The sequence below is a fragment of the Sus scrofa genome, chromosome 3 (assembly GCF_054392235.1).
Source record: "Sus scrofa isolate SSC_HxYL_T2T_F1_AM1 chromosome 3, Sscrofa_HxYL_maternal_Yorkshire_Landrace_v2.0, whole genome shotgun sequence".
Lineage (NCBI taxonomy): Eukaryota > Metazoa > Chordata > Mammalia > Artiodactyla > Suidae > Sus > Sus scrofa.
In genome coordinates, this window is record NC_139385.1 from 91,049,931 (window position 1) to 91,063,695 (window position 13,765).

Genomic DNA, 13,765 nt, shown 5'->3' on the forward strand with positions numbered 1-13,765 from the left:
TATGCACAGTGGAATATTACTCAGCCATTAAAAGGAACGAAATACCAGCATTTTTTGCAACATGCATGGACCTAGAAATTATCATGCTAAGTGAAGTCAGCCATACAATGAGACACAAACATCAAATGCTTTCACTGACATGTGGAATCTGAAAAAAAGACAGACAACTTCTTTGCAGAACAGATGCTGACTCACAGACTTTGAAAAACTTATGGTCTCTGGAGGAGACAGTTTGGGGGGTAGGGGATGCTCTGGGTTGTGGGATGGAAACCCTATAAAATTGGATTGTGATTATCATTGTACAACTATAAATGTAATAAATTTATTGAGTAATAAAAAAATTAAAAAAAAACAAAAATGACGCAACTCTTTTATGGTAAGAGAAGCAATGAGCCCTGTAATGAAATGTGCTTGCATTTTCTTTCCTGGCTAGCATATTTTCCTTCAAAACAGGTAGTGCTCCCTGATAATTGCATTTAGGATAACTCAAACATTGTGCTCCCCTTTGCAGATCCTAGAGTAAAAATAACAGGACCTTACATCATTAATATCTGAGTCACCTACTTGCTATCCTAAGAGAGACAAGCAGTGACTTTTCTGAATTCAGCAGGAAGGAGCCTTGGACCAATAGCCTGATGTCCTCACATGCTGGTTTACCTGCATTTCGTCTCAGTAAACTTCTAGAAATTTTTCATCATATTACTGGTGCTGAGATAATACATCACTGATGGTCAGGGTTTCACAGTGACAAAGGGTTTTCTCTACTCCGAAAGTATAGTTTTTGCTGTACTTACATCATGAATAAAATGATTTCTAGTTTGAACACTGATGCTACTTTCTACTCAGAAAGTATAGTTTTTGCTATACTTATGTCATTAATAAAGTGATTTCTAGTTTGAACACTGATGCTTTAAAAGTAAAAGCACTTTTGGAAATATTTACTATCTTATCTACAGCTGTGCTTATTGCCAACACTCCAAAAAATTCAGTGAAGGGAATGACACTATTTTTCTCAAATTCACCAAGTGATGCTTCTTGTAGAAGAAGGGCATAGAGTTTCCAAAAATCACTGTTTCCTTTTCATTTCTTCCAGCAAATTTGCATTTGACTATAATAAACAACTCCTTGCTTCAGTGTCAAAGTTCTCCATAAGGTGAGCCACATTTTTCCTCAGAGATCAGCATCTTCCTCTACCAAGCTAAGTATGGTCTTATCAACAGTATGTGGGAAAACAGGGTTTTTTTTGGTTTGGTTTGGTTTGGTGTTCAGTCTTGCTCATGGTATGCATAAGTTCAGGGACCAGGGATTGAACCTACCCCACAGCTGTGACTCAAGCCACAGGAGTGACAATGCTGGATGGACCCTTAACCAACTAAACCACCAGGGAACTCAGGGAAAATCATTTTTAATTTACATTTTTTCAGCATGTTCAGTTCATTTACAAATGGCAGATTTGAGACCAGTATGGCCAATAAAAGAGACCCAGTTATTGACCTATTTCATCAATTTTGGCCAAGTCATCTTTCTGCCACTTTTAGGTTGATGTCAAATTTTATTGTACAGTTTTTCAGAATTTTTTCACAACTTTTCCTAGGTTTATTACATATCACAGTCCAAGATTGAATTATTCTATAATATTGTGGTGAAAGAGAAGTGCTCACGTGTGACAAGACATATGCAACTTTAAAAGTTCTTTGGGTAACCAAAAGCTACCTACATCCCACAGTAAATAGAACACGTTGCAGACATTCATGCTTTTTTTTTATCCTTAGAAAATAAGAGTAAGCAGAAATGAGCTGCTCAATGATCACAGAAAGCTACATCACTGTAAGAATTATTCTGACTCAATGTAACAGACAAAAATGTTGCCTAAAGGGCAGTCCAGCTTAAAGCCTAGATACAGTTCTATGCAATAGTAAAGGTAACAGCAGCAGAGATTTTCTACTTTTTTTGTAAATTATCCTTTATTATCTATGCTAATTTATAATCTGAAATGACTTAAATTTATCAAGCTTATGAACCCACCTGTAGATTGTTTTAGGTGTCAATTTTCTTACAGTAATTAATCAAAATGCCATCATGACTCAAAACTCCTAAGATTAAGAGCTAACTACAGCTGCAATCTATGAATGAAAAGAGCTTTATAAATAGGATAGCCTATGTCCCAGTTTGCTTGGGACAATCAGTTCACACCTGCTTTTCAGGGAGGATCATTAGTTGCACTCTCTTTCACTCTGAAAGTGTTAATAATAAGTTACATGGATTCCGTATCAGTGAACCCAAGCAAAAGGGATTTATTTATGAACTACACTTACTTTTCACTTCTTGTTCATTCCTAATTTATGAAAATGCCTGTTATATTCTGTGAACATCTATCATAGTTGCTAGTAAATCATAGAGTTCTGTCCATTTATTCAGGATCTGCCCCTGAGGGAGAGAGGGATGGCCATCTAGTGGTGGGGTGATTTCCTGCATGTCCCTGACCCCTCTTCTGAACATCTTGTCATGCCTTGTAATGTTCTCCCATACCTATCATCCCAACTTCATCCCAGCTTTGTCTCAATTCTTTCCATCCCATACTTTTCCCCTCTTGTTCTTAACAAGCTCTTGTGTTTCCTTATTCAAAGCAAGCTAATGAGAATTATATCCCAAATATGAAAGACCACTCTCCATTTATGGAAGATTTTACTTTAAGGAAAAACAGTCTTAGTCTCCTTCCAGATCAGGAACAAGACAAGAATGCTTTTGCCATGTCTATTCAACATAGTACTAGAAACTCTAGCCAGAGAATTAGGAAAGAAAAATAAAAGGCATTGAAAAGGAAGAAATAAAATGACGTCTGGAGTTCCCATTGTGGCATAGTGGGTAACGAATCCTACTAGGAACCATGAGGTTGCGGGTTCAATCCCTGGCCTCACTCAGTGGGTTAAGGATCCGGCGCTGCCGTGAGCTGTGGCGTAGGTTGCAGACGCAGCTCGGATCCTACGTTGCTATGGTTCTGGTGTAGGCCAGCAGCTACAGCTCCGATTGGACCCCTAGCCTGGGAACCTCCATATGCCACGAAAGTGGCCCTATAAAAGGCAAAAAGACAAAAAAAAAAAAAAAAAAAAAAAAGTGACGTCTATTTGTAGTTGATATGATCTTCTAGGTAGACTCTACACCAAAGCAAACAAACAAAAAAACAAACAAAAAAAGCATACTTTCTGTTACAGCTAAGAAACAAATTCAACAAAGCCGTAAGATACAAAAATCAATAGGCAAAAATCAGCTGTATTTCTATACACAAGCAACGAACAACCTGAAAAGGAAATTGAGAGCAATTTCATTCATACCAGTGTCAAAAAGAATAAAATACTCCTGACACCCATCAGAAGGGGTACTATCCAAAAAACAGAAGCAAGCAAACAAACAAAAAAAAACAGAAAATAATAAGTGGTGAAGATACAGAAAAACTGGAACCTCTGTGTACAGTTGGCGGGAATGTAAAATGTTGCAGTCACTATGCAAACCAGTGTACCTGTCCCTCGAAAAATTTTAAAGAGAATTACCATATAAAAACCTAGAAATTCTACTTCTGTGGAATATACTTGAAAGAAATGTAATCAAGGTCTCAGACAGACACTTGTTGTTATGAGCTGAATTGTGCGCCCTCCAAAAGTCATACACTGAAGTCCTAACCCCGCATACACCTCAGAATGTGTCAATATTTAGATGCTAAATATAGTCTAAAGAGGCAATTAAAGTTAAATGTGGTCACATAGTGGGCCCTAATCCAATATGACTAGTATCTTTTTAAGAAGAGGAAGAGATTCCAGGTATATGCACACACAGAGAAAAGGCCATGTGAGGACATGGTAAGAAAGTAGCCAACTGCAAGTCATGGCCAGAGGCCTCAGGAGAAATCAACCTTGATGACATCTTGATCTCGGACTTCTATCCTCTAGAACTGTGGAAGATAAATTACTGTTGTTTAAGCCACTCAGTGGTATTTTGTTATTGCAGCCCTAGTAAACTAATAAATGTGTACACCCATGTTCAGAGCAGCATTATGTACAAAAGCCAAAAAGTGGAAGCAACCCAAGTGTTCACCAAAAAATAAATAAACCCTTTGATCCCATTGTGGATCAAAGGGTTAAGAACCTGACTAGTCTTCATAAGGATGTGGTTTAACCTCTGGCCCCACTCAGTGAGTTAAGGATCTGGCATTGCCGCAAGCTACAGTGTGGGCCGCAGAATGCGGCTTGGCTCTGGCATTGCTGTGGCTATGGTGTACACCAGCAGCTGCAGCTCTGATTTGACCCCTGACTTGGGAACTTCCATATTCTGTGGATGCAGACATTAATAGAGAAAAAAAAAAGATAAATGGATAAACAAAATGTGGTATATACGTACAATGGAATATTCATCCTTGAAAAGTAAGGAAATTCTGGCACGTGCTGTAATATGAATAAACCCCGAAGCCATGGTGCTAAGTGAAAAATGCCTGTCACAAAAGGACATACATATATTGTGTGTTTCCTTATATGATATATCTAGAGTAAGCATCATAGAGACAGAAAATAGACTAGAGGTTACCAGACACTGGGGAAAAGAGTTAATGGGAAGTTGTTGTTTAATAGGACAGAGTTTCTATCTGAGATAATGAAAAAATTTTGGAAGTATGACAGTGGAATGGTTGCATAACACTGTGAAAACAATTAATGCCACTGAATTCTACACTTAAAAACAGCTAAATTTGTGCAATAGAAAAAAAAATTTGTATTGGGGAAATAACTATTAAAAAATAATAATAATAAAAGCAAAAATTTAAAAAAAACAGTTAAATTGGCAAGTTTATGTTATACACATTTTGCCAAAAGAAAAAAGAAAAAAGAAGCTATAAATTAGACTTGATTGAATAAATATAATAAAATCAAAATAATCTGAATTTATTCATCCATTCAGTCATTCACTGGGACTTTACATAGCACATATTATGTGCTGGGCATATGGCTAGATTGTAAAGATAAAGAGATGAAAAGTTATGATAATATGTTAGTAACATTAATAATAACTAAAAATTTTTGAGTACTCTTACATGCACCCATCAAACTAGGTAAAAAATGCCATTATGAGCATATTCATTTTACTGATGAATAAACAAAGCTTAGAAAGAGTAACTTGCAAAATATTACACTGCTGAACACTATATTCTCAACCATCATTCTGCCAGTAAATGTATTTGCTCCTATGAGAGGACATAGTAAGGCAATTAACTTATTCACCCAGGATTTTAGAGATTCTGAGTAAAACTTGAAAGTTGAGTAGGAATTTGCAAGGAGGAGGGTATAAGTTGAAAATGAAAATGTTGCTAACAGCAGGAGCAAAAAGTCTCGAAGAAAAAGTAGAGTTCAGGAGTTCCCTTCGTGGCGCCGTGGTTAACGAATCCAACTAGGAACCATAAGGTTGCGGGTTCGATCCCTGGCCGTGCTCATTGGGTTAAGGATCTGGCGTTGCCATGAGCTGTAGTGTAGGTCGAAGAAGCGGCTCAGACCCTGCGTTGCTATGGCCCTGGTGTAGACTGGCGTCTACAGCTCCAATTAGACTCCTACCCTGGGAACCTCCATATGCCAAGGGAAGCGGCCCTAGAAAAGGCAAAAAAGACACACACACACACACACACACACACAAAGAAAAAGTAGAGTTCATTCAGAAAAGTTCAAGCACAACCTTAGGTTTATTCCTAGGTATTTAATTTTTGGGGGTGCCATTTGAAAAGGTATTGTATTTTTATATTCCTTTTCTAAAATTTCATTGTTAGTATACAGAAATGCAACCGACTTCTGAATGTTAATTTTGTATCCAGCTACTTTGCTGAATTCATTGATTAGTTCAAGTAGTTCTGTGTGGAGTCTTTAAGGTTTTCTATATATACTATCATGTCATCTGCATAGAGTGACAATTTTACTTCTTCTCTTCCAATTTGGATACATTTTATTTCCTTTGTTTGTCTGACTGCTGTGGCTAGGACTTCCAATACTATGTTGAATAAAAGTGGTGAGAATGGGCATCCTTGTCTTGTTCCAGATTTTACCAGGAAGGCTTTCAGCTTTTCTCCATTGACTATTATATTGGCTCTGGGTTTGTCATAAATGGCTTTTATTATGTTAAAGTATGTTCCCTCTATATCCACTTTGGTAAGAGTTTTTATCATGAATGGATTTTGATTTTGTCAGATGCTTTTTCTGCATCTATTGAGATGATCATGTGACTAAACATTGTAAATCAACTACAATAAAAAATTTTTAATTTTTTAAAAAGGACAAAAATAAAATAAAATATAGTCTCTCCTGCTAATTAAAAAAAAAAGTTCAAGGTGACGCTCAATGTGTCAATGGTGAATTATCAGAGATGAGACTAAAGCAGTAAACCGAACTGAGAGAGTCTGTTTTTGTTTTATCCATAGTGAAATAAACCACAAGTTTAGGGTTTAAAAAAACAACCATGTTGTTATCTCTCATTATTTTGTGCACTGACCGGGCTCAGACAGGTGGCTAACAGCTTCATGTGATGTCACTGGGGCTGAAATCACCTGGAAATTTTCAGGGTATGGAACATACCAGGTGGCTTTTTCAGAGGTCTGGCATCTTTGGAGGGAAATCTAGAAGTCTGGGTTCACCTGGGATGTTAGAATGTCCAGGCCTTTCTTTCATTCCATGTACTTTCGGGCCCACTCTTTCCATCCAGAAAAGAGGTAGTCACAAAGGAGACTAAGAAAGGACACCAGAATAAAAACTAGATGAGTAGAATATCACAAAAAAAAAAAACAAGGGGAAAAAGTATTTCACAGGAGAGAAGATGACTATAAGTGTCAAACGTTGTAGAGAGATTAAGTGAAAACCAAAAATTGTCCCCTCAAATCACAAACTTATAAGTTACTAGTAACTCTAGCAAAAGCAGTCTCAGGAGCAGATGCTTTATTACAGTGAATTTAAAAGTATATAGGTAATACTAGCTTTTAAAATTATACCCAAAAAATTAAGTATCTAGGAATAAACCTGACCAAGGAGGTGAAAGACTTATATGCTGAGAACTATAAAACATTCATCAAGGAAATTAGAGGATTTAAAGAAATGGAAAGCTATCCCATGTTCCTGGATAAGAAGAATTAATACTGTTAAAATGGCCAGACTAACAAAGCAACCTAGATATTTAATGTGATCCCTATCAAATTACCCATGACATTTTTCACAGAACTAGAACAATCCAAAAATTTACACAGAACCATAAAAGACCCCAAATTACCAAAGAAATCCTGAAGAAAAAAAAAAAAACAAGCAGGAGGCATAGCTTTCCCAGACTTCGGGCAATATTACAAAGTTACAGTAATCAAGACAATGTGGTACTGGTACAAAAACAGATATATGGACCAATGGATCAAAACAAAGAACCCAGAAATAAACCCAGACACCTAAAGTCAATTAATTTTTGACAAAGGAAGCAAAAATATAAAATGGGAAAAAGTCAGTCTCTTCAGCAAGTGGAGCTGGGAAAAGTGGACAGTTGCATGTAAATCAATGAAATTAGAATATACCCTTACACTATGCACAAAAATAAACTCAAAATGACTTAAAGAAACATAAGACAAGACACTGTAAAACTCCTAGAAGAGAACATAGGCAAAACATTCTCTGACACCAACTATACAAATATTTTCTTAGGTCAGTCTCCCAGGGCAATAGAAATAAAAACAAAAATAGGAGTTCCCATTGTGGCTCAGTGGTAATGAACCTGACTAGTATCCATGAGGACATGGGTTCAATCCCTAGCCCTGCTCTGTGGGTTAAGGATCTGGCATTGCTGTGAGTTATGTTGTAGGTCACAGACACAGCTTGGATCCCATGTTGCTGTGGCTGTGGAATAGGCCAGCAGCTGCAGCTCTGATTCAACCCTAGCCTGGGAAAGTCCATATGCTGTGGGTGTGGCCCTGAAAAGACAAAAAGAAAAAAAAAAGAAAGAGACAAAAACCAATGGGACCTAATCAAACTTACAAGCTTTTGCACAGCAAAGGAAAACATTAAAAAAACGAAATGACAACCTGCAGTATGGGAGAAAATAGTTGCAAAGATGTAACCAACAAGGGACTAATCACACAATTCAACAGTAAAAAATAAACAACCCAATCGAAAAATGGGCAGAAGATCTAAATAGACATTTCTCCAGAGAAGATATTTGAATGGCCAACAGACACATGAAAAAAATGCTCAACATCACTAATTATTACAGAAATGCAAATCAAAACTACAATGAGGTACGACCTGACACTGGTCAGACTGGCTATCATTAATATCTATAAATAACAAATGCTGGAGAGGGTGTGGAGAAAAGGGAACTCTCCTACACTGTTGGTGGGAATGTAAATTGATACAACTGCTATGGAAAACAGTAGGGAGGTTCCTCAGAAAACTGAATATATAATTACCATATGATGCAGCAATCCTACTCCTGGGTATATATACAGAGAAAGCTACAATTCAAAAAGATATATACACCTGTATGTTCACAGTAGCACCATTCACAATAGCCAAGACATGGAAACAACTTAAATGTCCATTGACAAATGAATGGATTAAGAAGATGTGATATATATACACAATGGAATATTACTTAGCCATAAAAAATAAAGAAATAATGCAATTTACAGCAACATGGATGCAACCAGAGATTCTCATACTATGTGAAATCAGTCAGAAAGAGAAAGACAAGTACCATATGATATCATTTATATGTGAAATCTGAAATATGGCACAAATGAACCTATCTACAGAACAGAAACAGACTCACAGACATGGAGAATACACTTGTGGTTGCCACTGGGGAGGGGGAGAAAGTGGGATGGACTGGAAGTTTGGGGTTAGTAGATGCAGACTATTACATTCAGAATAGATAAGCAATGAGGTCCTGCTGTATAGCACAGGGAACTATATCCAGTCACTTGTGATAGAACATGATGGAAAATAATGTGAAAAAAACAATGTGTATGTATGTTTGAATGGGTCACTTTGCTATAAAGCAGAAATTGACAGAACATTGTAAATTTAATTTAAAAAAATTTAAAAGTGGGAGTTCCCATCATGGCTCAGCTGGAACAAACCCAACTAGGATACATGAGGATGCAGATTTGACCCCTGGCCTTGCTCAGCAAGTTAAGGGATCTGGCATTGCCATGAGCAGCAGTGTAGCTCGCAGACATGGCTTGGATCCTGAGTTGCTATGGCTGTGGCAGCTGTAGCTCCAATTCGACTCCTAGCCTGGGAACTTACATATGCCACACCTGTGGCCATAAAAAACCGCAAAAATAAATTAAAAAATGAGTAGGGATCCTGATATATAGTTCTGGGAACTATATCTAGTCAATCCCTGACCCAGGGACTTCCATATCTCATGGGTGCAGTCAAGAAAAAAGTGAATAGAAGATATGAATGTAGAGACAACAAACAGACAATTCTTTCAAGAAGCTCAACAGTTAAACAGAGGAAGATCTAGTGGTAGGTACAGGAGGACAAGAGGTCAAGAGAGAATTTTTTTTTTGTCTTTGCCAGGGCCACACATGCAGCCTATGGAGGTTTCCAGGCTAGGGGTCTAATGGGAGCTGTAGCCTCTGGCCTTCGCCAGAGCCACAGCAATGCAGGATCCGAGCCACGTCTGTGACCTACACCACAGCTCATGGCAATGCTGGATTCTTAACCCACTAAGCAAGACCAGGGTTTGAACCCGCAACCTCGCGGTTCCTAATTGGATTTGTTAACCACTGAGCCACGACGGGAACTCCAAGAGAATTTTTTAAGATGGCAGAGACTGGAGAATGTTTAAGTACTTCTGGGATGAAGCCAATAGGGAAGGAGAAAAAACTGAAGATGCCAAACAAAAATTAAAAAAAAAAAAAAACCCTGAAGATGCCAAGAGAGGCCACTAAGCAGAAGGGTATATGATACACGACAAAGAGACAGAGTTTATCCTGAGATGGGAATGAGAACCACTGTACCTACGCACTGGACAGTGCTGTGAGCATACACAGACTGTAGGTACGGCATGTATATAAAATCGAAAGTCAAGAACATTCTTCTTTGATGCCTTCTATAGCATTTTGTCAGTGAAGTAGGGGGTAAGATCATCTGCTGAGAACAAGGATGGGAGATTTGAGAAGAATGAAAGAGGTTTTAAATGGCTACTATGAAGAGGTAGAGATGATTAGGAAAACATCAAAATATTGCTAGAAAGCTTGAGAACCTTAAGAAAGATTGGTAACCAAGATTATGGTATTTTCAGTTGGCTCAACTGCGAAGTTTTCCCTTTTAACATTCAGCAATCAGGTACAGAGAGGTATATAGATTCAGCTGTGCTGAAGAGACAGCAAGAAAATTACAAATTTTAGCACGATGTCTATTGATAAGTTCAGATGATTCCCTTTTATTCAATAAACAAACTCACAACACCATTAATTTTGGTAGTTTGCCAAAGGTACATACTATCACTAAGAAATACTGCACAGTGTAGCAGAAGTACTTATTTGGAACACCCTCTTTTTCAACACCCCCATAAGAAACAGACCAGGGAATATATTATCCACCCCTTAGGATGAATACCTCTATTCAGAGCAGCATAATAGAAAAAAAATAAGAGCTCATATGTAATTTAAAAATTATTTAGTATTCACATTAGAAAAGTAAAACATAAGTGAAATATTTTAAATAATTTGACATAATATAATATGTATATATTTCTACAAGCAACTACATAGTATAAAATTATTAATGATATATTTTACATTTTTTTACACTGAGTCTTTGAAATTCAGGGTGAATTTTGTGTTTACATTACATCTCCATTCAGACCAGTCATATTTCAAGAACTCAAAAGCCATATGTAGCTAATGGTTACCACACTGGACAGTTTAGCTCTAGATATTATGGTTGCATGATATCCAAAATTATGATACCCTTGTTGAATTAACAGAGCCACTGACTATCTTCCTTAGATGCCATCATCTTACTCCTATAGTCATTCATACTATGTGCTTACATAGCATATTTCAACTATGAAAGTTCAGTTATTCCTAGACTTAGAGTCTAGGCACATATATTGTAATCAGATCACCCAAGACCAAGCTTTGGTTCCCTATCAAGTTCATGCTGGCAACTTGCCTGGAAACCACCAATATCTGTACAGCCATTGGCTGATATTTGCTATTTTGGCTAGCCAGGTGTGGTAGGTGGAAGGCACCTGCACAGACTGAGGATTCAGCTTTCTTTACTAAGTTAGCTACCACTCACCTACCCATGTTCCAGCCTTCAACATTCTGTTAACATCTCTCATGTTCTCTTTGTCTTATGGGGCTGATGCCTTTCTTTATTCCTTGAATTTCACTTCAGTGTGTTTTCAAGAAAGAGCGAAAGTGAAAACGTATCAGATTGACCATGTTTATCTAGAAGTTGCTTTTTTGATTAGGGGCTAATTTATTTCAAAATCCACAGATTTGTCATCAAAAGATCTCCTGCCTACAGATATAGACAAAAATTTTAAAGCTTCCTTAAAAAGATTTACTCCAGTCAGAATTCTAGATATAAACAATATAAAATATTTTAGTGAAAAATCAATTCGTTATTAAAATGTATCTACTAAGAACATTCTGTATTTAAAATAAACTTGTTCATACAATGAATCAGTTATGTTAACCTGAAAAGAAAGATAATAACGCTATTGAGCACTAACCCTGCTTCCTCCAGATAAACTATAAAAAACTACCTAGCCCCAATTCAGTTGTGTTGTTTACTGTGCTATGTGAACCTTAAGTAAATATTTGTATTCTAGTCAGAAGAAGTTCTATTTTTTTATGGGAGTCTGCAGAACTAGTACATTCAAGAACTGCTAATCTGTCACTGTTCTCATTAAACCTAAGGGGTACCTGATTTACCAGCACCTTATAGAGTAAAAGCAGGCATCATCAAAACAGATATTTTCATTATTTAAAATCTGTAGTAGGATTTCCATTCGACAACCCCTACAAAATTGGATTGTGATGATCATTGTACAACTATAAGTGTAGTAAATTCATTGAGTAATAAAAAATAAAGAAGACAAAAAATAAATAAAACTTGTAGTAATAGAATATGCTCATCAATGCATTCTCTGAAACAGACACAAGTTTCTTCAGCAAATTGTAAAATTCTTACTTTTTAAAAACTAATTTAACTTTGTATTCTAAGTCTGTCTGAAACATGTCACATTTTAAAACAATAGAAGTCAATTTTATTTGTTCTTTTAAAATTATATTTGTCCCTTCAGAGCCAGAGAAACATATTCTAACCTTTTCAGTAAAACCCACTCACATAAAACAGCCCATTATACTCATTCATCAACATTTTCTCCTGCTCACAATTTTTAAATCAATGCATACATTTCTATTTCCTTTTTTAAGGCTAGCACAATTCTTTAACTCAAGTAATAATTGAGTACTATTCTGTACCAGGCACTGCTAGATTCTAAAAATAAAAAGATTAATAAAATATAGTCTTTGTCTTCAAAAAAACCTCACAGTCTAGCATAGGAGATACATAAAGTAATAAATACAAAGCAATATGGTAATAGTGCAATAAAGGTACAAACAAAGTACTATGGGAAGCCCAAAGGCAGGAAGGATTAATTCTTTCTGGGAATGATGGTGGAAGGAATAGGATTTTCCCAGTGGGAAGATGTGGAAGGAAGACTATTCCAAGCAGAGGGGACAACATGAAAAAAGGCACAATGAAAGTACACAGCTTCTTTAGGAAACAATAAGTAGCCTGGTGTGGCTAAAACATGAGATTCCTGCAGAGTAATGGTAGAAGCCATGTGAAGGAATGTGAACTTTTTGTTATAATGAAGGCAATGAAAAGCCATAAAAGCAGGAAAGAGATGTGATTTGTGTCTCAGAAAGAAAACTCCATGGCAGTGTGAATGACTGACTAAAGGAGGGGGATAGAAGGAAGGCAGGAAAACCAATTAGAAGGCTATTATACCAGACTAGGTGGAACTCTGGGCAGTAATTGTGGAACTGGAGAAAAGAGAATGAATGGATTTGACATGCATTTCTGAAGTAGAATCACTTGGACATGATGGCTATTTCGATGGATAAAGTGAGAAAAGAAGAGTCAAAGATTCCACCACATATTTTGGCTTTTATGATGATTTACTCTAAACAGAAAACAATAATGATTTTAAAAAATGAGCTCTGAACTGGTATATTTGCAGATATTTGCAAGACATTCAAGTGGAGAGATCCAGGAGGCAGTTGGAAATAAGGATCTCAGCTAATGAGTATAGTCAATACCAAAAATACAGATTTTTGGAATTAGCAACATAAAGATGACATTTGCAGTCATGTGAGCAGATGAAGTTTCAAGAAGGAAGAAGAGGAACCATTGCCAAACATTGCACACTACGAAAAAGTCAGATGATAAATATCTAAGGCGAAACTTTTAAAAGAAATTTTTTATAAGAAAATATAGGGAAATATTTTCATGAACATTAGGTAAGAAAGGATTTCTTAAACAAAACACACAAAAGGCACCAATCTAAAGGAAAAGATTAACACATTCAACTACTTAAAAACACTTTAAGAAAGAATGAATGGACAATCCACAAAATGGGAAAAATATGTGCAATAAATGTAACTGACAAAGGACTAATATGTAGAATATGTAAAGAGCTCTTACAAATAAAGAGGAAAGGTAGAGACAATCTAAAA